Raw genomic sequence first — 22,209 nt, forward strand, 5'->3', positions numbered from 1 at the left:
TCTTCCATGAAAGCTAGGCATGTCTATCTTCCCTGGGCTCACAGAAAGAAGAGTGACTCAGCCCCGAGTGTGAACAGAGTCAAGCTCCCACTAGCTGTACAGACAACCTCCCTTGCCCTGTCCTGGGGAGGAGCCAAGCGCAAATAGCCATCTTTTGCCCACATAGGTACGGAATTCAGTCAGTTCTCTCAATGGAGTTGTGACAGGTCAACTCCAGGCTCCTCAGTGCTCTGGGGTTCACCTCGGGCCACTGCACCTTTGAAACGTGGCTGTGGACTCCTCTAGGGTGCACAGTGTCACGGCCATTTCATTCAGATACTGCAGGCCCCTGCCGTGGAGTCAGTACCCAGGACACCCCTGCCGGCATCCTCCGAGATGCTGCTGCAGCTGCTGTGATCTGAGAACAGCCATGCACAGGCATCAAAGGGAGGGCTTCTCAAATCTTTTCCAGGAGCAGTGGCTACAGCTTTGGAAGACGTTGCACTGAATCCTGGGTGATCGTGGCTTGGTCTGCAATCTAAACCTAGTTGCTGGGGAGACACACTCTGTTGTAATTGACAGAGGCTGTTGGTGGCAGCTCTACCAAGACCAAGAATGGCAACTAATCTGAGATTTACTATCCATACTTTCTATTTGATGTTTAAAAGGAAAGCATCGTGAAGTTCCAGTAGCAAGGAATTTTCTATAATCTATCACACATCAAGATATAGCAGAAATGTAGCTAAAATGTTCATAGGATCTATGCAGAGGAAGAGACGGGTCTATTTCAGGAAAAGTGCTTGCTGGCTTTTAAGAAACATAGTGAAATCCCTGCCAAGTAAAAGATTGTTTATACTTTTGCTTTGGAAACGGAGGGAAAGTTCTTTCTTATTATTTGAATACATTAACTGTATTTAAGTGTTCTGGTAGATTAAGTATTAAACATTCAAAAGGAAGTAATTCTGTTCAGTCTATTTCATTCTTTAAATGAAGCTTTCAAAAACCGACAAATACCTGGCCGGGTGTGGTGGCTCATGCCTGTAATCCCAGCACTTTGGCAGGCCGAGGCGGGTGGATCACAAGGTCAGGAGATCGAGACTATCCTGGCTAAAACGGTGAAGCCTCGTCTCTACTAAAAACGCAAAAACTTAGCCTGGTGTGGTGGCAGACACCTGTGGTCCCAGCTACTCGAGAGGGTGAGGCAGGAGAATGGCGTGACCTGGGAGGCGGAGCTTGCACTGAGCCGAGATCACACCACTGTACTCCAGCCTGGGCAACAGAGCAAGACTCCGTCTCGAAAAAGAAAACAAAAAGTGGCAAACACCCCATTGTCTGCCCTGGCTGCGGCCATCTCCACGGAGTGGACAGAGCTTGGGAAAAGCTCACTGTGGAGGCCCAGAAGGCCGGGCCTGGCCTTTGCTCAGCAGATGAGCAAGAGGGTCAGCCACCCTAGGGAAGAAGCCCATATTTGCTATGTTACTGATGATATCCACATAAATTTCTATTTTGCCTCTCACACAGAACTGGGATCTATGTTTGAGCAAGCAGCTCATGCCAACAGTCCCTCCATGCCATCATTTCCCTGACCTCCCACAGAAGAGCCAGGCCAGGCAGCGTCCCCACACGGGGACTGGGTCCCAGGAAGATCCTGGTCCTACCCCTCTTCTCTCTCATCCCTGCAACACCCTGGCTTGCTGTGGAAGCCCAGCAGTGCTGGCTAAACCCACGTTCACCTGGGGCATTCAGGAGAAGCCTCTGTGCAGAAATCAATTGGGAAGTAGGATTGTGTGTGCTGGCAGGTCACTGGAAAGGATTTGCAGAACTCAGTTTTCAACACAGGTGCCGCCACCAAGTCCCTGAAGACCTTTGTGGGCCTAGAGCCACAGAGCCATTTGAGGCACTCTCACAATCTCTAACAACCCTGCACAGAGGCCCTGTTTATCCAAAGGACCATAAAATTTTCCATGTAAACAAAGTTTGACATAATGAATTAAAAGTGAAGTCGCCACTTCTATTTTCCATTAATCCATTCATTCAAACAAGTATCTCTTGAGCGTGTTCATCAAATACTGTGGAATTAGGATTCAGTCCATGCCTTCAAGAAATATACAGCACAGAAGAAAAGGTATAGCTTGTAACAGTGGTGAATAGGCAAGAAATACACATCGCAGAAGGAAAAGTATAGCTTATAACTGCAACAGTGGTGAACAGGCAAGAAATAAACATCATAGAAGGAAAGGTAGAGCTTGTAACTAACGTCATAGAAGGAAAGGTGTAGCTTATAACTAACAGTGGCGAACAGGACAGAATCTCATAGGCTCGTCAGGAGCCACCGAGGAGGAAGCCATGATTCGCATCCACCTGCAGTAGATAAATGTTTCCCGGATAAAGTAACTTTTCTACAGTGATATCTGCTCCTTATTGTTTAATCCTCCTCGATAGGGTATTAAATTACCACTTTATGTGCTGCTTATATAAAATACATCATTGTCAGGGGAGGTTATAAAATAATACTTCACACAAGCTTGGGCTGTGAATGGTGCGAGGCAATGGGACGATGTGTTCCCGTGTTCTCGAGACGCAGAAGGGGCAAGACCCTGCTTCCCTTCTCCTCCCCACCGCCCTGTTCCCAGATGAGGGGCGGAGGCAAGGCCGCCGGGCAGTCCTAGAGCTGGCTCCAGGGCCACGACACCACGCCCAGACTCTCTGCGCCCCATGCAAGAAACACAGACTGTGGGGCAATCACCAATTTACCTAGCAGTGGGGAGAGTCCTTCATCAAAAGCCTGTGCTTCCAGGAGCCAGGACAAAGCAGGAGCCCCTAGGAAAACTGTTCCGGGTGCTCCTGAAACCTGGGCAGAGTCACAGTCTGGCAGGAAGCACCAGTGATGCAGGTGTGCCCAAGATTGGGAGGATGGCCAGATGCCTGGAGACCAGACCGGCCTGCAGGAGATGACCACCTCTCTCTGGTTCATTAGAGACAGACAGTCTGGGCTTCACTTTTGTATGTGGAGTCTCACAGTACAGAAATGTCACAAAGAGATTAGACTTCGTATACCCCATTTTTTTAAATTTAAAAAACACAATTATTTCAACTAATTCTAAATCCAGCAAAGAAAAATAAGTATATAAATGCATGCCTCCAAAATGTAAACCACAATCTCTTTACCCATAGGAGACCCAAAATTTAGTGTACTTTTTCTTCAGTATGATCTCATTTTTTTTTAAGCCATTACTGAGGTGTCTCCTCACTGCCCCATGAGAAGGTTCATGGGCTCTTCAGGGCTCTTTGCTGTTTCATCATTTTTTAGATTTAAGGGCAGGATCATTTTCCCACACTTGCTTGCTTCCCTGATCACCAATTTTTCACAAGGACATCATTGTGCCTCAGAAAACCTAGTAACTGAACTTCATTAAAAGTGAAAACGATAGGGACATGTTGGCTGCTATGACAGCATCCTCAGTCACCGAATCTCCCTGGGGGACCCGACACACCCCCAATCTCCTTGGAACCCCAGCATGCAGGTATCGCTGCGGCTGACAGGACTGACCCACCCTGGGGGAGGCATAAAAGCAAAGGGAAGAGAAGGCAGGTGACTCATTTAGGAAACTCAGGTGATCCTCTCGAGTCACATTTCTCAGGGTGTCAGGGTACCAGTTACATGTAGGGAACCTCCTTGGCCTGGCAGGTGGCAGACTCCTGGGACCCTCCTCAGACATGTTAATCAGAGAATCTAAAGACGGGCAAACTCTGAAAAGTATCTGTAAAGGAAGGACTTAGCTCTGCTGTGAGCCCACTACACGTGGGGTCACGCAGGATGCCGCTCCCAGCGTCCAGTCTCCATTTCACCCTCCTGGGAGGAACACCCGTCAAGTCACAGAGCACAGTCTTCAGCGAACACCTTCCTGCGCGACCTCCACTGTCTCCCAGCCCTGCAGGAGTAGCCGCCGAGTAGGGGAAACAAGTCTTTGCTCCTGACCCGGCCACCTTGACGCTGGGCATAAGACCAGCACTGCTACGTCTCTGGGGAAAGGAGCGGCCCTGGGCAGGAATGCACTTGGCAGCCCCAGGGAGGGACCAGGTGTGGAGGACCAGGCCTCTGCCCGCAGACACGTCAGCACAGCATCCTGGAGCAGAACCTCCAGCCCAGCTGAGCCTACAGATGGCTGTAGCCCTGGACAGCATCTTCACGGTGACCCGGGGGACTGGGCCAGAGCCGCTCAGCAAGGCTGCCCTGAATTTGCAACCTGAAGAAGCTGTAGAGTCGTACGTGTACTTTGCCTTAAGCCCCTGGTTTTGTGGTCACTTGTCACACAGCGACAGACAGTGGATGTGCACGGACTCCCAGGCCACGATGGCCTCTGCCGGCCTCACCCGGGCTGTCTCATCGGTCCCCTTGACATCACGTTTCTCAGAGCTAAAGGCTGCCAGGATCCCCTCTTTTCTTCACGACGTCGTTACAAGCTCACGATACAAACTGAAAAAAAACAATCTGTAAAATACAACGTATGACGCAATACAAGGGGAATGCCCAGGCACACACACACGCGAAACAGGCACAAGTGTGAAACAGGCACATGCACAAACAGGTGTACATGCGTGAAACAGGTGCACGCGTGAAGGTGTACACTCGTCAAACAGGTGTACATACACACATGAAAGCACCAGACATGAAGGGCTGTCTTTGGGAGCCTAGTTTTTAGACATCTCCCTCACCCTTTTACATCTGCACGATCACAAACACAGCACACCACACTACTGAGGGGAAGCCCCAGCTTCTCATGGGGGCACATGAGGCTTTTTATTTATGCCACAGGTTGCATCACTACATTCTAGAACTGCAAGGCCCCCCACTGCCAGGACTGGGTCAGGTCCACCCTGTGCTCCAAGGACCAGGCCGCCTGCCAGCCCACACGGACCTGCCCCTCGGATGGTGCGGCTGCTTCTAAAACAGAGGCTCAGGCCCACCCAGAGACCTGCAGTACCTGTTATTAAATCAAGACTTGGCTGTGGGTAAACGTGAAGATTTTTTATTAAACATGACTCTGCAACATTCAAAGGACCATAACTGAATGCTCCTTTCGCAGCCACGGCGTGTCCAGACACTCATAGAGAAGGCCAGGGCGTGGGAACCCACAGAGCCCCGACAAGGCAGACTTGGAGCTGTGTGGCGCAGTTAGCACCCTTTTTATGCTGATACTTGCCTTTCATATTCAGATTAAAATAAAAAATACGCAAAAGTAGTTCACATTCTATTTCAATTCTCTATTTTTGTAGTAACTGGGCCCCTTTCCCTCTGGTTTCCCAGCCCAGTGATAAATAGGCCCAGCTGGGATTTGTCAAAGTCTGGACCTCTGTTGTAGAGTAAGTGAGGGGGGTAGGGAGGGGAGCAGAAGTGGAAAGGAGGAGTGGGGGATAGGGAGGGACAGAGGGAAGGAGAGAGAGAAACCGCCGAAGGCTGGAGGTAGGAGGGTTGCTCCCTGGCAGCCTCAGGCTCCCCCCGTTCCAAGGTAACTGAGCTGGCATCACGCATGCGGTGCCATCATATGACTTGGCTGACACACGCCAGAATTACAACAAAATGCTTCAGAAGACTAAGCACCAGCACCTTCAGATTAGGGTAGAGTCCCGGTTTCACGCTTGCCTTGTGTGACATTCTATAAATTGTAAAGATAACGCATTTTATTACCAGCCATGCTGTTCCCCAAATACTAACTATAATAAAGACCAGACAGCATCTGAGTACTGAGCGCGTGTAAAGCCCCGTGAGGAAGGCATCATTTACTTTGCTAGAGAAAGAAACAGGCTCTGAGAGAAACTTCCTGAGGCCAGGCAGTTGTCTCCAAACCCACCCCGCGCCTCCTGACCCTGAACGTGGAGGACCCAAGTCATTTACGTGAATAATTTACCTACATGCATGTGAGATTGAGATTCAGCCCCCAGATCTAATCATCTCTATGCAGGAATGTGTCAGGAAGGTATACAATTCTATGAGTTCGAGCTGGGGGAACAAAGGCAGGCACCCTCGACACACATGTGGTGCGGAGGTACGCGCCCAGCACAGGGGCGGACAGGAGCAGGTCCAGCCCTGCCCAGTCACACGCCCACCCTGCCATGCCAGTGCAGGGGCCGCCACCGCGTCTCGGGGAAAAGCAGCTTCTCCTGCACAGGAATCTACCCTTCAAAGTGTGTTGCTGAGAAGGTTTGGACCAACATCTCAGAAATCAGACACCGTGTAACACGCTTATCTATACAGGCTGCCTATGTCAGGGAATCACCAATAATTCCCATCTCGCCATCAATTATTTCTGGTAAATACTGATTATTCTAAGTTAACTGAGGCAACACAAGAACAATATAATGGAAATGTCAGAGTCAATCAGCTCCACCTGCTGAAGAGCTGGGACTAATGATGAAACCTAAGGAATCCTGGAGAACGCAGCAGGACCCCAGACGCCGCGGACCACCCCAGCCTCCTTCCACAGGAGAGTTAGTCATGGGGCAAAGGAACAGCTTTCAAGGAATCTCAGAGGTTCTCAAGGTCTTGAAAGTTGAACGGGAATTAAATATTTGCATCTGAGTCACACGAGCACATTAAAAGTAAAATTTCCTCTTTCCACTAGAATTATGAGCTTGCGGCGGCGACACTGGCTGTGTCTTATGCTCGTGAGATGTTTGGGGGCAGCCGTGCGTCTCTGGTGAATCATTTATAATCATGAAAGAAGTGCTTGGGCCCTCGATCCAGGACCACAGACCCCACCAACAAGGGTCTAAACAGGACAAGCCTCGGCCTGGAGAGGCTGGTGTCCGTGGGAGCTGGGAGGAGCACCAGGAAAACTCAGGGGCAAGCCCCACGCAAGCTCGGCATGTCCTACCCCATGCAGTCGGCATCAGCCACAGGGATCTTTTGTTCTTTTTTGTTCAGGAAGGAACATATTAAAAAGCCCGGGGCCCAGGGCCTGGACTCCTCAAAGCTCTCCACAGAGCCGGGTTAATTGGCACCTTCCCTCATGTTCAAGTCAACTATATATGGCTGCTGAGGGCATCTCAGAGCAGGTGCAACACTGAGCTTTCTTGCTGTCTGGGGAAAGCAGGAATTCCAGGCCTCTGCCTTAATACCTCCCCAGAGGCTCTGGCCCAGGTGAGCTCAACTTCTCCCAGGTAAGGAGCACAGGCCAGCTTCCCCCATGCCCCTCAGGTCACACAGGAGCGGTGCAGACCCTTGCAACTTGGCACGAGCCCTCGCAACCCACCCTAGAGGCAGCAGCCCAGCCCTGTGGCCCCGGCCTGGCAGGAGGCAGCTGCTGGGGCCCCTGCTCAGGGTTCAGCACAGCGAGGTCCAGCCACAGCAGGGGAGACATCCACCACCCGGCCATTCATCTTTAACCTAAAACAGACACAGGAATGCGGCAAAGGGGTCCTTCCCCTGACAAACCCATCCTTCCTATTCTCATCTCTCCCTCCTGCCCCAGTACTGCACCCAAGGCCACCCAGCACTGTGCCCAAGGCCTGACTCCCAGTTCACAGGGAATCCAAGACAATTATGATTTTGAGAAACTGGGAGCTACATAGAAAATGAGTCGGTAAAGCCATTGTCCACTGATCCTCCACTCCACACAGCGGAGAACCGTCCTCAGGATAAAACCCACGGGGCGGGGAAGACGCGATCAAGGCGGGCAGGACCGCGGAGCCACAAACCTGGTGGTTCAGGGAACAACGCCACGTGAACACAAACCTAAAGTGCTCCACAGCTGGAAGACAAAACACAGGAGACAGAAACGCTGACCGTTTAAAAGAAAAAGAAAAAGAAAAAAGCCTCACTCTTAAGAGTCCATCAAGATTTAAGTTCTCAAGTCACAATGTATCAGCACAGACTTCTCATAATGCCTGAAACTTGGCGCAGTAAACACGTGAATCAGTTCTCCCAAGTCCATCGTTTTCTTTGATGAGCCTCTTGAGTCTCAGGCTGGTTTCAAAGTAAGCCCTTCTCTGTTTGTTGATGATTTAATAATTAACATACATGAAAACACATTGACTTCCAACTTAATCTGCTAACAAAATATTAATTACCACACTGGCTGTCATCCACAGAAAAAAACACAATCACCTTCTGGTTGTAAAAACATTAGAATTCGAAGCCACTTTGGCCATCTGAACAGCCCCGGGTTTGGACAAGGGCATTCCAAAGCTAATCTGAAAAACTAGTCCAGGCCATGATCGCTGGGGGGTCGGACTTGCCTCATCCCCCTACCTCCCTTCTGGAATTAGACAGAACTTAGACGTTTAGTCTGATGGGAAACATTTACAATCTATTCTCTCCGAAGCTACCTGGAGGATGTCCTCCACATGACACAGCCTTGGTCTCCACAACCCCTTATCTGACAACTCTCTTAACCAACTGTCAATCAGGAAATTTTCAAATCTACCTATGACCTGGACACCCCTGCTTCCAGTTGTCCCACCTTTCCAGACCAAACCCATGTACATCTTACATTTATTTGATCGATTGTCTCATGTCTCCCTAAAAGCTATAAAACCAGGCTGGGCTCTGACCACCTCGGGAATACGTACGTAGGATCTCCTGAGGGTAATATCAAGGGCCATGGTAACTCATTTGGCTCAGAATAAATCTCCAAATGCTTCACAGAGTTTGACTCTTTACTGACATGGTACCTTTCATGGGTATTCATCTGGGGGACTCACAATCAACCAAAGGCAGCAGTTGCCCACTGTGCAAAAGTCTCTGCAGGACTGAGCCTCTGGCACGGGGACTCGAACCCCTGAAGCAGCAGCTGTCTCACGTCGCATGGCCTGATAGACCTGCACCTCCTGGGCTTCTCATTTCAGAGTCTCAGCAACAAATCTACCAAACGTGATCAACATCACAGAATATTCCTCGAGGCTTTTGGCTGTTGTTTCTCCCCAAGTTTACTCTAGAACCAGAATGGCAACACTCGGAACAGGATGGTTCTCAGTCACTGACCCTCCTGGTAAATACACTGTCTCCAAGGCCCTTTCCCGCCAGTCACAGCTTCCTTCATGTCAGGCTCGAAGGCCACCTCCCCAAGAAGGAAACCTCTTCAATCCAGCAACCATAGCTCCTGTTCCCATCTAGAGCTTGTCTACCAGGAAGGGAAGACTCCTCATTCCAGAGACAGCAGGTGCCACAAACTCAGGGTTGTAGCCACTGCGAAGGCAAACACTCATGAAACTAATAGACTTTTTCCTCCTTGGATACTGACGTTTTCTCTTCTGGAGGTCAGCCAAGGCCATCTGCACGAGTCACGAGCGTGATGGCTCCAGCGCCTCCTTCGGTGTCAGCAGTGTGACTCCGCTCTGAGACCCCCTGCACCAGCCGGGCCATGCACCTGTTCCCACGACTGCTGTCAGCAGACTACAGTAATTCTAAAATAATCAGCAAACTGAGGTTCCGAAGGATGCATTTTAAAGAAAAATGTGTAAGTTTTACTGCATGAAATCAGCTACATCTTTTGCTACTCCAGAGGCTTTTTGTTTTGCTTTCCTCAAGGTTCTCTACAATGATCCTGACAGTCAAGGTTCCCAGTTACAGGCAGAGGGTTGGGCAGGCCGCGTCTGCTGTGTAACACATACAGAGGATCCACATCATAGGATTTTCCCTGTTCACCAACATCATCAGGACAAACACTAAGCAATAATAATCTCCCTGTCTGGAAAACTGAGCTCACTTGAGAACTAATGCAACAAATGTGTTTGACAAAGTTGCAGGTGGACATTTTAGTGAATAAATCACTATTTCAAGGAGGATAAAGGCTCACTATTCAAAGGCATGTTTTTGTCAAGTTTTGTAATTTCAGCTTCATGCATTTAAATCATGAAGTGAGGCTTGTACCTGATACATTACAGAATCTCGACAAAATAGACAAAATTCCAATTCTGTACATTCTCTCTCATTCTTTTCCATATGCATACGGATGGTGGTAATTTAAGTTGGCATTCCAACAGGATTTCTAAATTAAACTGTCTTCTACTTTAAACACTACGTGTTAAACATTACACATTCCATTGTTCAACATTTATAGCAGGGTCTGTATGGCCCGTTTTAAAGATTTCTTCCTCACTAAAAGCAAGCGTTTAAACAATAAATGATCTACTCTAAAATATTCTAGAGACAGAGATACATTTGGAGAGTGGACACACTTAACACAGAAATCCGCAACATCAAACAGGCACAACCGGCAGTGAGGGTGGAAGGGGCGCTATGTGAGTGCCCCTAAAAACACACACAAGCCTGGCTGCTTAAAAGGAATGAATATAGCTCAACACTCCCATGTGAACATTGATGTGTCTACTGCCTTACAGAATCCTCCTAGCTGAGCTGCAGGAATCTTCTTTGGAACCTTTTCTCACCTACACTGCCTACAGGTGCCCACTGGGCTCCCTGGGCATTATCGTGTCTTTGTTTAGAATATCACAGTATTAGGAGATCTGTTAAATCCCAAGTCAGAGCCTTATCATAACTCAGACACCATCCCTCAGGGCTTGTGGGCCAACATCGGCTAATGCAGGCTGCTCCACAGTGCCCTGCAGATGGGCTTGGTACATCCACACGATTTTAAGATTTGGGGCTGCCGTTTTCTGCAGTCACAGACGCGGACTTACATATTCATCATGACTGAAGGCAGCACGTATTTTTATGTTCCTTCTGTAACGGTAATAATCATGGCAACATTTCCCCGATCCTTAAAAAAGCCTCCTAACAGCAGATGCATTCCACCCCCTTCCTTAAAATTAATAGAATTTACCAAACTAGGTGAAATCAGTCTTCATGAGAAAGTGAGAAATCAGTGTTCACACAATGGCATAGTAGCTGGGCATAGAGTGTACGTCAACATCCCAAACTAAGCACCCATCACAGTTATTCCCAACTCGCAGGAAAGCTAGAAAAATTAGAAGGCTTAAAACATAATCATAAATGAAAATAACAAGAAACCAAAGTTTCTGAGGAGCATTTGTTAGCCAAACAAGGAAAGCCATTAACCAGTGCTGATTACATTGCATTTGATTACATTGCATTTGATTACAGCAGCCAAAGACGTGTCCAGAGGAAGAGACTTTTAAACATTAGTCTTTCAGTAAGAATGGTTGCTTAACAAGTTCAGACTACTGGGCTACACCAATCATCAATTAAAAAGCAAGGCAAACGAGTGAGAGTCATTTTCCTTAATCCTTAATGTGTCAAAAATTACCACATTGGTCAAGCTGGTCTCCAACTCCTGACCTCAGGTGATCCACCCACCCCGGCCTCCCAAAGGGCTGGGATTACAGGCATGAGCCACCATGCCTGGCTGAGAACTGTTTGACAGAGGCTGAGGGGAGGCTCCTGTCCCTTCCTGGGACATCCACATCCCACCCAGTTTCCCATACCGACTGTGACACTCGAAGCATCACAGCAAGGGCAGCTGCATCCCCACAGTTCTCTGCACTAACACCACAGCTGCGCGCGCAGCCATAGCCCTGGAGCTGCCACTCAGCCTTATCGTGCTGGCACAAGCACAGCAGAAACTAACACGACCCCAAGAGGGAGGAGTGGGGACCCAGGGGAGTGAACCAGGAGGGAGGAAAGTGGCCCAGGGGAGTAGGGAGGAGTGGGGGCTCAGGGGAGTGAAGAAGAAGGGAGGCATGGGGGCCCAGGACAGTGAACCAACAGGGAGGCGTGGGGGCCCAGGGCAGTGAACCAGGAGAGAGGCGTGGGGACACAGGAGAGTGAACCAGGAGGGAGGAGGGTGGAGTTCGGCCCAGCGAGTGAAACAGGAGGCAGGAGTTCGACCCAGGGAGTGAACCAGGAGGGAGGAGTGTGATCCAGGGAGTGAACCAGGAGGGAGGAGTGTGGTCCAAGGAGTGAACCAGGAGGGACGTGTGTGGTCCAGGGGAGTGAGCCAGGGAGGAGGAGGGAGGAATGTGGTCCGGGGAATGAACCAGGAGGGAGGAGTGCAGTCCATGGGAGTAGGGAAGAGTCTGGTCCAGGGGAGTCAACAAGGAGCCTTTGGGGGTAGCAAGTTCACACACCACAAATACCTCCCAATCCATCCGCGTGCAGGGAGGGGCCGGAAACCACGCAGGAGCTACAGCGCTTTCTCCTCACAGAAGAGGAGTAAGGATATCGAATCATGCATGAAATCAGAGCTAAAGTTCTACCACGGTGGGGAGACGCTTCACAGACCCAAATGGGTGCAAAACAAAACCAATCATACAAGATCAGTGGATGGAACGGGATCAGAAATTTAAGCCTGTAACAAGCTTTCAGAAAAAACTTCACTTGATCTGCAAGATGACTGCAGCTCTGCTTGATCATTTCTGCAAATGTCTAACTCGCGATGAGCCATCTCAGAGCCCTTCAAGAGGAGTAACAAAATCAAAACGCCACGGCATCCTCCGTATTTTAGATAGCCTGCAACAGTATGGAAATGAGCAGCGGTGCCAGAGCTTTCAAGTTTGTTTGAAGTAAATTTCAGCATGAGGGCAGCATCTTTCTGGCTGAAGCAATGAGGTAGGCTCCTGCTCACCGCATGGGAGACCAGCTTTCAGCTAAGCTGCTGTCAAGGGTCTGCAAACCACGATCCCCGACCGAGCCTTGGCCAGGGAACCAGAAGTGATTTTTACACTTTGAAGTTTTCACAAAAAAATATATGCAGAGACTTCTATGGCCCTCAAAGCATAACACGTTGCCTACTCTGCCCTTTACAGGAGCTTCTAGCTTTGCTGTCAGTTACAAAGTGTTTCTATAAAATAATGTCACTGATTCTCAAGCATGCCAGCAAAAGTCACACTTCTCAACAACCCTCAATGGAGATGCACCATCCTGTGTTTCACACAGATTTTAGATTTTTAAAAGCCAAAATAAGGGAGGTAATTCAGCTAAGTATTATAGTAACACAATTTGAGATACTTAATGATGTGTGACAACAGAATACTTGGCATTCCTGTGAGGCAATAAACTAGCTCAAACACAAAATAACAAATCAAAGCATGTTTTGGCCTCTCAATCAGTGAAATTGGAAATAACATTCAGTTAAATGACACTAAAAAAAAAAAAAAAGCACAAACAAAACAAATACTACTACACCATCACTCCTTAAATTTATTTAACTACTGCTGCCAAATAAAATGGAGAGACTTCTTACTGCAGGGTAATAATCGGCCATTGTCATCATGAAATAGACCGCTGTGCAGGCTCAGGCCCTCCAGCCCACAAAGGCAGGGGGAGGGAGGAGAAACGATGGCCAGAAACAAAGGGACAGGGCAACCATGACCTAGTCAGCAATTGTACCCTCCCACCTTTCTTCTGGACTTACAATTTTGGAGCCATCTGGGTTTACCTTCCTATGTCCATAAGTCAGCAAGTTCTCGAAGCCAGAAATCTACAATGCTTCTGGCAGCCAAGTCCTCTCGGCCTTCCCCCCATGTTTTAGGGCCTCATCAGCTCACCCCTGGATAGTATCAATGGCCCCGGAGCTCCAGTCAACCTTGCACTCCACAGACTCAAGTATGCCAGGAGCCACTCCAGGCTGCCACTGCCATGACCAAAGGCTTTCAAAGACAGTCGCCAGCACTGCACAAATCCATGTGGCTTCACCAGGCGCAAAGGGGCTCCAGCATTCCATCCAGTCTGTCGCTGCTACCATAGCTGTGAGTCTAGGATGTGTCAGGAAGGGAAGGAAGACACCATGTACATCATCTCATTTAAGCTTCAGTGTCACAAGGTGGATTTTGTCGTGCCCGTTTTATGGATCAGGAAAGTTTTAAGGAGGGCAAGCACAGGGCCCTGCTGACACAAGAGCAAGACCCGCAGAGGCCTGGGCATGACCCCCGCCCCACGCTCCCTGGGTCCTGATATCCACTCCTCCCCCGTGGGAGCCTGATCCTGGGTCTGCCTGAATTGCTACCATTCCTAAGACACGACTCACGTCTGTCCACCTCCTCCTTTATCTGTTTCCCGCAGCCCAGAGGCGTGTGTGCTCTTCCATCCAGACAGACATCACACTTCAGCTCCTGCATCTGACATCACACTTCAGCCAAAAGCTTCTCTCAAACCTCCCCCACACCTGCCGGTCACACAGGTCTGCACCCATCACCTTTCTCACACGAATTCTCACATATTCCTGTGTAGCACCATCCAACTGATGATAGTCTGGGAGGAGGAAGCTTTGTAGATAAGTCCACGTTCTACTTTGCTCCCAGCCCTCCGTCTTGCGTCTTGCATGAGGCAACCGATTAACAGCAATTTTATTTCAGCACAACATTTCCATTTGAAGAAACGCAGAGCATAGGGCTCTGGTCATAATTAAAAGCTTGTTTCATTTGTCATTTGAAATTCCATGTACTGCTGCAACAGCAGCACCCCCTCCTCGCCAGGCTCTGCCCTAAGGACATCTTTCTTCCAGCGCTCGATTCCCATCAGAACCCTGGCAGTGAGAGCCCTGCAGGTTTCCCAGCGCCTCGGGCTGCGGCTTCCACGCTGGGCCGGCACTGACAGGACCGGAATGGTGCCCCCAACAACTACAGGATTGGAAGCTGGTCGACTGCTCTGTAGAATGGAGACATGTTAGTAATCCCCGACATTTCCACTGACAGGCTGCTCAGGTAAACTGGGAAAAATCCACAAACTAGAAAGAATCCATGGGGAGGAGCACTTCTGTCTCCAACCAGGCAGCAAACGGTGGCTGTGCAGATGATCTCTTCAGGAAAACTATCGACTGTATCTCAGGTCAACAACAGCCCCGCTGAGGGCCAAAAAATCAGCTCCCCCTGGCCCTCACTTCCTAAGGGTCAGCCCTCCCAGGCCACCTCTCCTGGAAGATCAGCTCTGACGCACCCACGACGGTCAGGAACCGGCTCTGGGACACATTTCCCAGGCTCCTGCCCACCGCCCTCTCTCTTCTTCCTCCTCCATCTCCCTCTTCACTCCCATCCGCCCTCCCCCTTTCGCTTCCCTTCTCTCCTTTCCTCTCCCCTCCCTCATGTCCTTTCAGCCCTCACCTTCCTCACTGCACTTCCCTATGCAACTCAGCGGACGCATTCTCAGGTCAGTAGAGTTTTCTTTCACTCTGTTTTTATTGCAATGATCATTCTTAATGAACAGAAACCTGTTTCGGACCATGTGGATGCCACCTCCTGACCAACTGCTGCCCCGCGGCTCCGTGTCCACTCAGTGACCTCACGGCGCAGGTGCCCAGCAGTATGGCTGTGACCAGGGGTAGCAACATGGGACATGAGAGAGGTATCCCAGCCAAGAGGCCCTGCAAAGCCTCCCCAGCAAACCGGAGCAAGGCCCAGGGCGGTAGGGAGAGCGCCGTGCTCACGATGTAGGCAGTTCAGCTTCCGCAAACTGTCCATCGACTGCAACTTACTTTGTTTCCATGGTTACAAAAGAACCATAAGCATTCTGAAATATGTTCTTGGTTTCATGTTTGCGAAATCTAAGCAACATTATAAGAAAAATCACTGAATTCTGCCTGAGGCTCTAGGGGTGTTTTCCTCTCTGAAAGGAGCCCCCTTCCAGGACTTGGGATTGAGTGACAGCCTTCAAAAATCACGGTTATCCTGGTGGTAACAGGGAACTCCTCAGCCCGCCAGGAGCTGGGGCCCTCGACAGCCCCCATGGCTCCAGACGCCAGTGTTCTAAGGATCACACATGTGCAGATAGCAAAGCTTGCTGCACACACGCCAGGTGCTAACAAGCCCCAAACGTCTCACTCATACTTGCTAACCACATCGCTTCTCTCAGCCTCCACGGCGTTTCACACTCTGCCTTTATATAGAGATGAACCATGCGTCCTGAGCGCTACAAAGATTCAACTCCTTCCGGGAAGAGGGGTGCATCTTTCCATCACGGGGTCCTCACTCCAGCTGGCACAGGATTTGCAGAGTGGGCGAGTCTAATGTTGATGACACTTTCTCAATATTCCCTTCACACCCCTCCAAAAACAAGAGTGCTGCCAGCTTCTTACCGACGTTGTAATGAGCAAAATATTTCTCTCTTATTTGTCACTTTTTAACGTAATACTAGTGAAGAATGTGACTCTGCATGTACACTGTAAGCACCCACACCATGAACATTCTGCTCTCCTGTGACTGTATTCACAGGTCACAAGGACAAAACTTCTCCATAGTAGCCTATATATATATATATATATATTTATATATATATATATTTTTTAACATGACTTCCACTCATCTGAAAGTCACAGATGTAGCTTTTCCTTCATAAAAAGATCCAAATGATACACAAACCAGGTTTAATAAACACATTGGTCCAGGTGGGAAAATGACCCCTCAGTCTCCCTCCCCTCAAAGACCAGGGCAGCCAGGAAACTGCGCTCTCCAGTAAATGACAGCCGGCAGGATTCCCTAAATAAGCAGCCGGAAGATTCCCATCTCGCAGAGCACACCTTTCAAGACTCAAGATGCCCCCGCTCCCTGAATATCCGACGAAGAACAGGGCTACCCAACGGAGGACTGAGGCAGTAAACAAACATGTATTTGGCCGGGGGCGGCGGTTTATGCTTGTAATCCCAGAACTTTGGAAGAAGGAGGCAGGCAGATCACAAGGTCAGGCGATCGAGACCATCCTGGCTAACACGATGAAACCTCCGTCTCTACCAAAAATACAAAAAATTAGCCAGGCGTGCTGGCGGGCACCTGTAGTCCCACGTACTCGGGAGGCTGAGGCAGGAGAATGGCGTGAAGCCAGGAGGCGGAGTTTGCAGAGAGCTAAGATCACACCACTGCACTCCAGCCTCGGCGACAGAGCAAGACTCCGTCTGAAAAAAATAAAATAAAATAAATAAAATTTTAAAAGTTTTCAGCAAATAGCATCATCGACCCACAAATGAGAGGTACCGTTTTCATTCTAGGAGGGAAACACCACAAAGCACGTATATTTTAGCCCTGTAAGTGAATTCTTCGGGCATTCCTGTGTCCGCTATCAAATGCAACACATCACCTCAAAAGGCAAAGTTCTATAAGTCACATCCAAGGAAGGGAAAAATCATTCTAAGTTTTAGCCATCCAGTAAGAACCTGATCCAGAGAAGCCTACTTGTTCCAGACTCTAAGCAGCAATATATTGCTACAATGTACTGAAAACAAAGGGATAATTAAGAAAATTTCAATGCTAATAAAAGGCAAAAACATAATTAGATTTATTCTACTCTAGACAGAGCAGCCGGGCAGTTCACCCATACGTTATGAACGTTGCTGTTTTTCAGATAGGGTCCCAACTCTGTCAAGGCTTGACAGCAGGGGCGTGATCTCCACTGACTGCAAGGTCCACCTCCCAGGCTCAAGCGATTCTCTTCAGCCTCTGGAGTAGCCGGGACTACAGGTGTGCAGCCATCATGCCCAGCTAATTTGTGTGTTTTCCGTAGAGATGGGATTTCACCAGGTTGCCCAGGCTGGTTCCCTGGGTCTCGAGATCCGAGCCTCAAGCAATCCGCCCGCCTCGGCCTCCCAAAGCGCTGGGATTACAGGCGTGAGCCATCACGCCTGGCCCTTTTTTTTTTCTTTCCTTTTTAAGCGATTAATGTGCTTCAGAGTCTTGTAGGCATTTAAAAAAAAAAAAAAAAAAAAAGAACAAGCAAATTCTGTAAGGGAAAGAAACCATTAACATGTTTTACACACCTCAAAACTCAAAACAGAAATACTAAGAATAAAATGTATTTTATTCACAGAGGCATTCTTAAAGTTCTGTAAAAGTGATACCATGGACACCACCACATCACAGACGAGTGTGGCAGGACTGCTCAGATTCAGAACACATTCTAAACAGTCCTCCTGCCACTTTCCTCAGTGGGAACACTTTATTCTGTCTTTTATTCAAATTAAGTATCTTGCAAGGGAGTTGAAGAAAACTGCAGAGCAGATTTTAAAACTTCAATGCTTTTCTCAATTTTCGTCACATTCTGATACATTTTTACCTACTACACGGCCAATAAGTTTAAAGCTTTTTGCATCGATAAAGACAATGCTCCTTGTAGCAATAGGCTTTTTCTTTTCTATACAAAGATCTATAACTTAAGCTAGTAAACTGGGCATTTCACAAAGATTTTGCACAATTCCTAGCACAGATTTTAGCAAAATAAAACCATTATCTTTCTGCAATTAAATAACCAAACATAGGAAACTGCACAGTTAAAATAACCATTCCATTATTTTATATAAACACAAATGATAAAGGAGAGTATGCTTTGGAAAACAGTGTTTCCATAAGCTAATGATGAAGCAGAAGACAGTTCCTCAGCCTCATATGACATTTGACAACCGAAGTACTCTGGCCCAAGCCCAGCCCGGTTAAATGGAGGGGAAGTAAACATGTGACCGACCGTGGTGGGGCACTGTGATAGCCACAGTCCAGGAAAGAACAGCTGACATGTTTCTTCTTCATGGGAAAACTGAAACATACTCGAGACACCTTAATTCTTTAAAACACAGTCTGCCCCAGTACTAACCTTAAGCTCCCATTGATAAAGATTGCGATAACCACAGAGGTGTTTATCCAGGCCCTCGAAAATCACGGACATGGTACGTACACAACATTTTCAAACACTCAATGCTGCCAGTATGTTAAATGCGCTGTGATACCGGAGGTCTTGTGCAGGACCAGAAACATCGCAGCCTGGTTACCTTCCTGGTGTTCAATGCTTTGTATGTGCAAAGTCTGCTGTTACAATTTACTGGGCTTAATGTCATTCAGTTTGTCACAGAAGAGAGCTATGACATTTACTTAATTCCACACACAGATTCTCAAGTTCATCTTCCACCAATGACTGTTCTGTCCACAAGACAGCGGAGGGAAGACCCAGGAAAGGCCTGGGAGATGCCAGGTGCTCACAAACTTGTATCAGTCTGCTGGTTCTGGCTTAAAGGAAAACAGACATAGAAGAAACTAAAAGGACTCACTACATCTAATATCACAATGTTCTCAACTTTACCTTAGCGAAAAATAAAAGCGGAAAAGCAAAACTACTCCAGGGCATGATTCCAGGGCTAATCTGAAACATGAAATATTTAGAAGACAAAGCTTATTGTGAGTGCAATTAATATACACATAAAACGCTGGTTTCGCAAAACCCAGTCTTTGTGATTGCTTTTATAAAAAGTAAAATTCTCATGAGGATCACATACACTAACTGATTTTCAAATGAAGGGACTGGTAAACTTCAGGGCATATGATTTCTGCCACACACGAGGGGAGCAGTGAGAGAGAAGAGCTAGGATCAAGTGTGCTGAAGCTGTCCTAGGACTGAAATTCAGTTTCTGCCAAAACAAAAACACAGGAGGCTGTCAACTTCGATAGCAAGCTCTGCTTGAGAGCGTCAAGATGTTAAAATTGCAAAGGGGATTCTCCCTGCTATAAGCACGCATGATCCTTGCAAAAACATAGCTCAGCATCATCAAAAATCAGGAAAGAACACAAGCCTTCCAGACACGAAATCCAAGAGCAGAAGGGAGCAGAGTCCAAGCTTGCTCGGCAGAACTGTTCCCGGACAACAGCACAGAGGACGTCACAGGGAGGGCAGGGCAAGCAACAGCAGCTTCCGTGATGCCGCAAGCAGGGCCTGAGCCAGGGGAGCAGTCTCCTCCAACCTGACAAGGAGGCGCGAGGAGCCACAGAGAAGTCAATTCAGGGTCCTTTTCAGAAAGGGGCAACAATGAGAAAATCTGGTCTTACCCAACCACCCCCCACCCACGGTAACAGCTAAACTCGCACGTGCGTCTGTCACCTTCCCCACCCCCTCTTGCAGATGTTCTTCCTGCACCCGGGTGCCTGTCTCCGTGCTGCTCCTGAGGCCACACCTGTTGCCATCCAGTAGTGACCACGAATTCACCTTTGTCCGGGCGAAGCAAACGCAGAGTTCACACACTCTTGTACAGGTTTGCTGGCCGAGAATCTAACCGAGCTGTCCAATTCCAGATGTGCTGGTACCAAGGAGAACGCTCGATGTCCGGCATTTATAAACGGTATCAGTGGGTTCTCCTGGGACTCCCAGGCAGCCGAACGAGGGAGGGAGCTGTTGCCCTGTTACCCCGAGCCAAAGCAGCGCTGCGAGGCAAACACCACAGGCCACATCACACTCGAGCACCGACTCTTGACAGTTGCTCGTTTGTGTGTTCAGAGTTCAGGGTACAGGCGACAGACAGGCCTGATCTCAGCCATGGGACAGCAGTGATTGCCCACAAGTCCCGTATCTAAGCCCCGACTTGCCCATCGGCCTTCCTTCAGGAACAATGCCCACCTCACAGTGCTGCCATGAACGCTAAGTCAGCACGTATATACACAACCAGATTCATTGCAATTGTGCTTTCTACCCCAAGTTAATACAACCAGGTGCTATCATCGAGACTGAATAACCAATATTAGAACAGAAGGTCAGGCCAGCGATGGTGGCTCAGACCTGTAATCCCAGCACTTTGGGAAGCTGAGGTGGGTGGATCACTTGAGGTCAGGAGTTGCAGACCAGCCTGGCCAACATGGCAAAATCCCATCTCTACTAACAATAATTTATCCAGACATGGTGGCACACACCCTGTAACCCCAGCTACTAGGGAGGCTGAGGCATAAGAATCGCTTGAACCTGTGATGTAGAGGTTGCAGTGAATGGAGATCGTACTCCTGGGCTCCACCCTTCCAGCCTGGGTGACAGAGCAAGATTCTAATAAAACAATAAAAGGTCAAGATGAGAACTGATTGCCAAGGTCCACAGTCCATATACTTAAAACATAAAATTCATTAGCTAGTACTTGATCAAGTTGCTGCTTTCTTCATTACAATCTTGTATATCCTTCTAACACGGCTCAAAATGTTTACATTTGAACACACCTCGAGTATAACAAAAAATAAAGTGCCTGTATTTCACAAACGAGCAATTTCCAGTAAGGCTGCATCCTGTTCTAGTTAATCCTTTGACAATGTAAAACTGAGCCATCCTGACATAGCACTGACACATGGTACAAGAAGAATGACCTCCAATTAAATCGCTAGATTTAGAGAACACGTAAATATAGTTTATCACTAATTCACTAGCCATTAGCAAGATTTTAAAGGAAGAAAAATTATCAGGACTGTAACTAGGAATAAAGGCAAAAGTAAACATGAAGAAATTAGTCACGTTTAAATCAATACCCTTTCTGTGAGGCCATAACAAAGTATACACAGCAGGGGCACAAACTGTCATGCTAAAGTGTCACCAAGCTCTCTATGAAGGTGGTAAGAGCGTCCCAAGTCGCAGAGCCTCGTCTTCCTATTTAAACCCTAAACAGCCAACACCACTCAGCATGCAGTGAGAGCTCTGAAAGCTCAGAGGAACGCATGATGGGATGAAGGGCCCTAGCCCTGCCATCACCCTGCTGCTTATTAAAAATATAAAACAAACCCCTGCCTTCAAGGTGCCCAGATCTAACTAGTACAAGGTTTTGCTTTTAACAAGTTAACTACGAATGATGAAGACTCTGAACAGCTGTGTGAAAAGTTAGGCAACCTCATAAGAGGAACTTGGCTGAGACTAAACCCAGAGATGGTTTTTTAACCACAGAAGAGGAAAGAACTGAAGAACCTTACAGAAAGTTGACAGCAATTTCTATTTCTCTATGGTAGAACCTGGAATTTACCTTTGAGACAGACTGTCCTTCTATTCTGAAAAATCAGATTATTCTTGCAATCCTCCATCAGGACTGAAATTCCCAAAGACATGGAAAACCAAGTACTAATTTTAAAACCCCCCCAAAAAACTACCTATGATCTTAGATGTGAGATTTAGTATTCTCAAATTCCAAATTTGGAAATATTTTGCACAAAGTCCTTATTTTCCCTCCTAAACATCTTCCTTCTCATCCTTCCAAACAATATCTGAAGATGAACTTACATATCGTTTTCAATGTTACAAAGAAGATACTACATTTGTCATGGACTGTTTATATTCACAACTCTAGGAGGGATTTTGCTACATCGTGAGGAATAACACGAGGCAGTTAATACGCCACGAATAAAGAACAGTAGAAAGTGGACACATTTCCTGATGAGTGCCGATTTCTCATTGAGCTGCTGACAAAGTTATAATACAGAAAGCTAGACAGCTGCTCTGTTAGTTCTACCTCACTTAAGTGACCGAGTCATTGTTGTTTCGGTTCCCTCTCTCGTCTGGGGATGAGACACACCTCACAGAGCTGTTTATGATTTCAGGAACACACACAT

At 48.0% G+C, this 22,209-nt stretch overlaps 1 protein-coding gene across 5 annotated transcripts in view; it reads right to left on the reverse strand.

The window, feature by feature from the left end:
- Positions 1–22,209, reverse strand: part of LOC139361509 (disco-interacting protein 2 homolog C-like) — a 258,761-nt gene that overhangs the window by 132,536 nt on the left and 104,016 nt on the right. Inside the window, exon 1 of one of the 5 annotated variants that reach the window (XM_071090103.1) lies at positions 7,801–8,158. The exons of 3 other annotated variants lie outside the window; for them this stretch is intronic. The gene's annotated coding sequence lies outside the window, so the exon portion shown is untranslated. One more of the 5 variants, XM_071090104.1, reaches the window with a different exon arrangement.

The sequence above is a fragment of the Macaca nemestrina genome, unplaced genomic scaffold (genome assembly GCF_043159975.1).
Source record: "Macaca nemestrina isolate mMacNem1 unplaced genomic scaffold, mMacNem.hap1 Scaffold_55, whole genome shotgun sequence".
Taxonomy (NCBI): domain Eukaryota; kingdom Metazoa; phylum Chordata; class Mammalia; order Primates; family Cercopithecidae; genus Macaca; species Macaca nemestrina.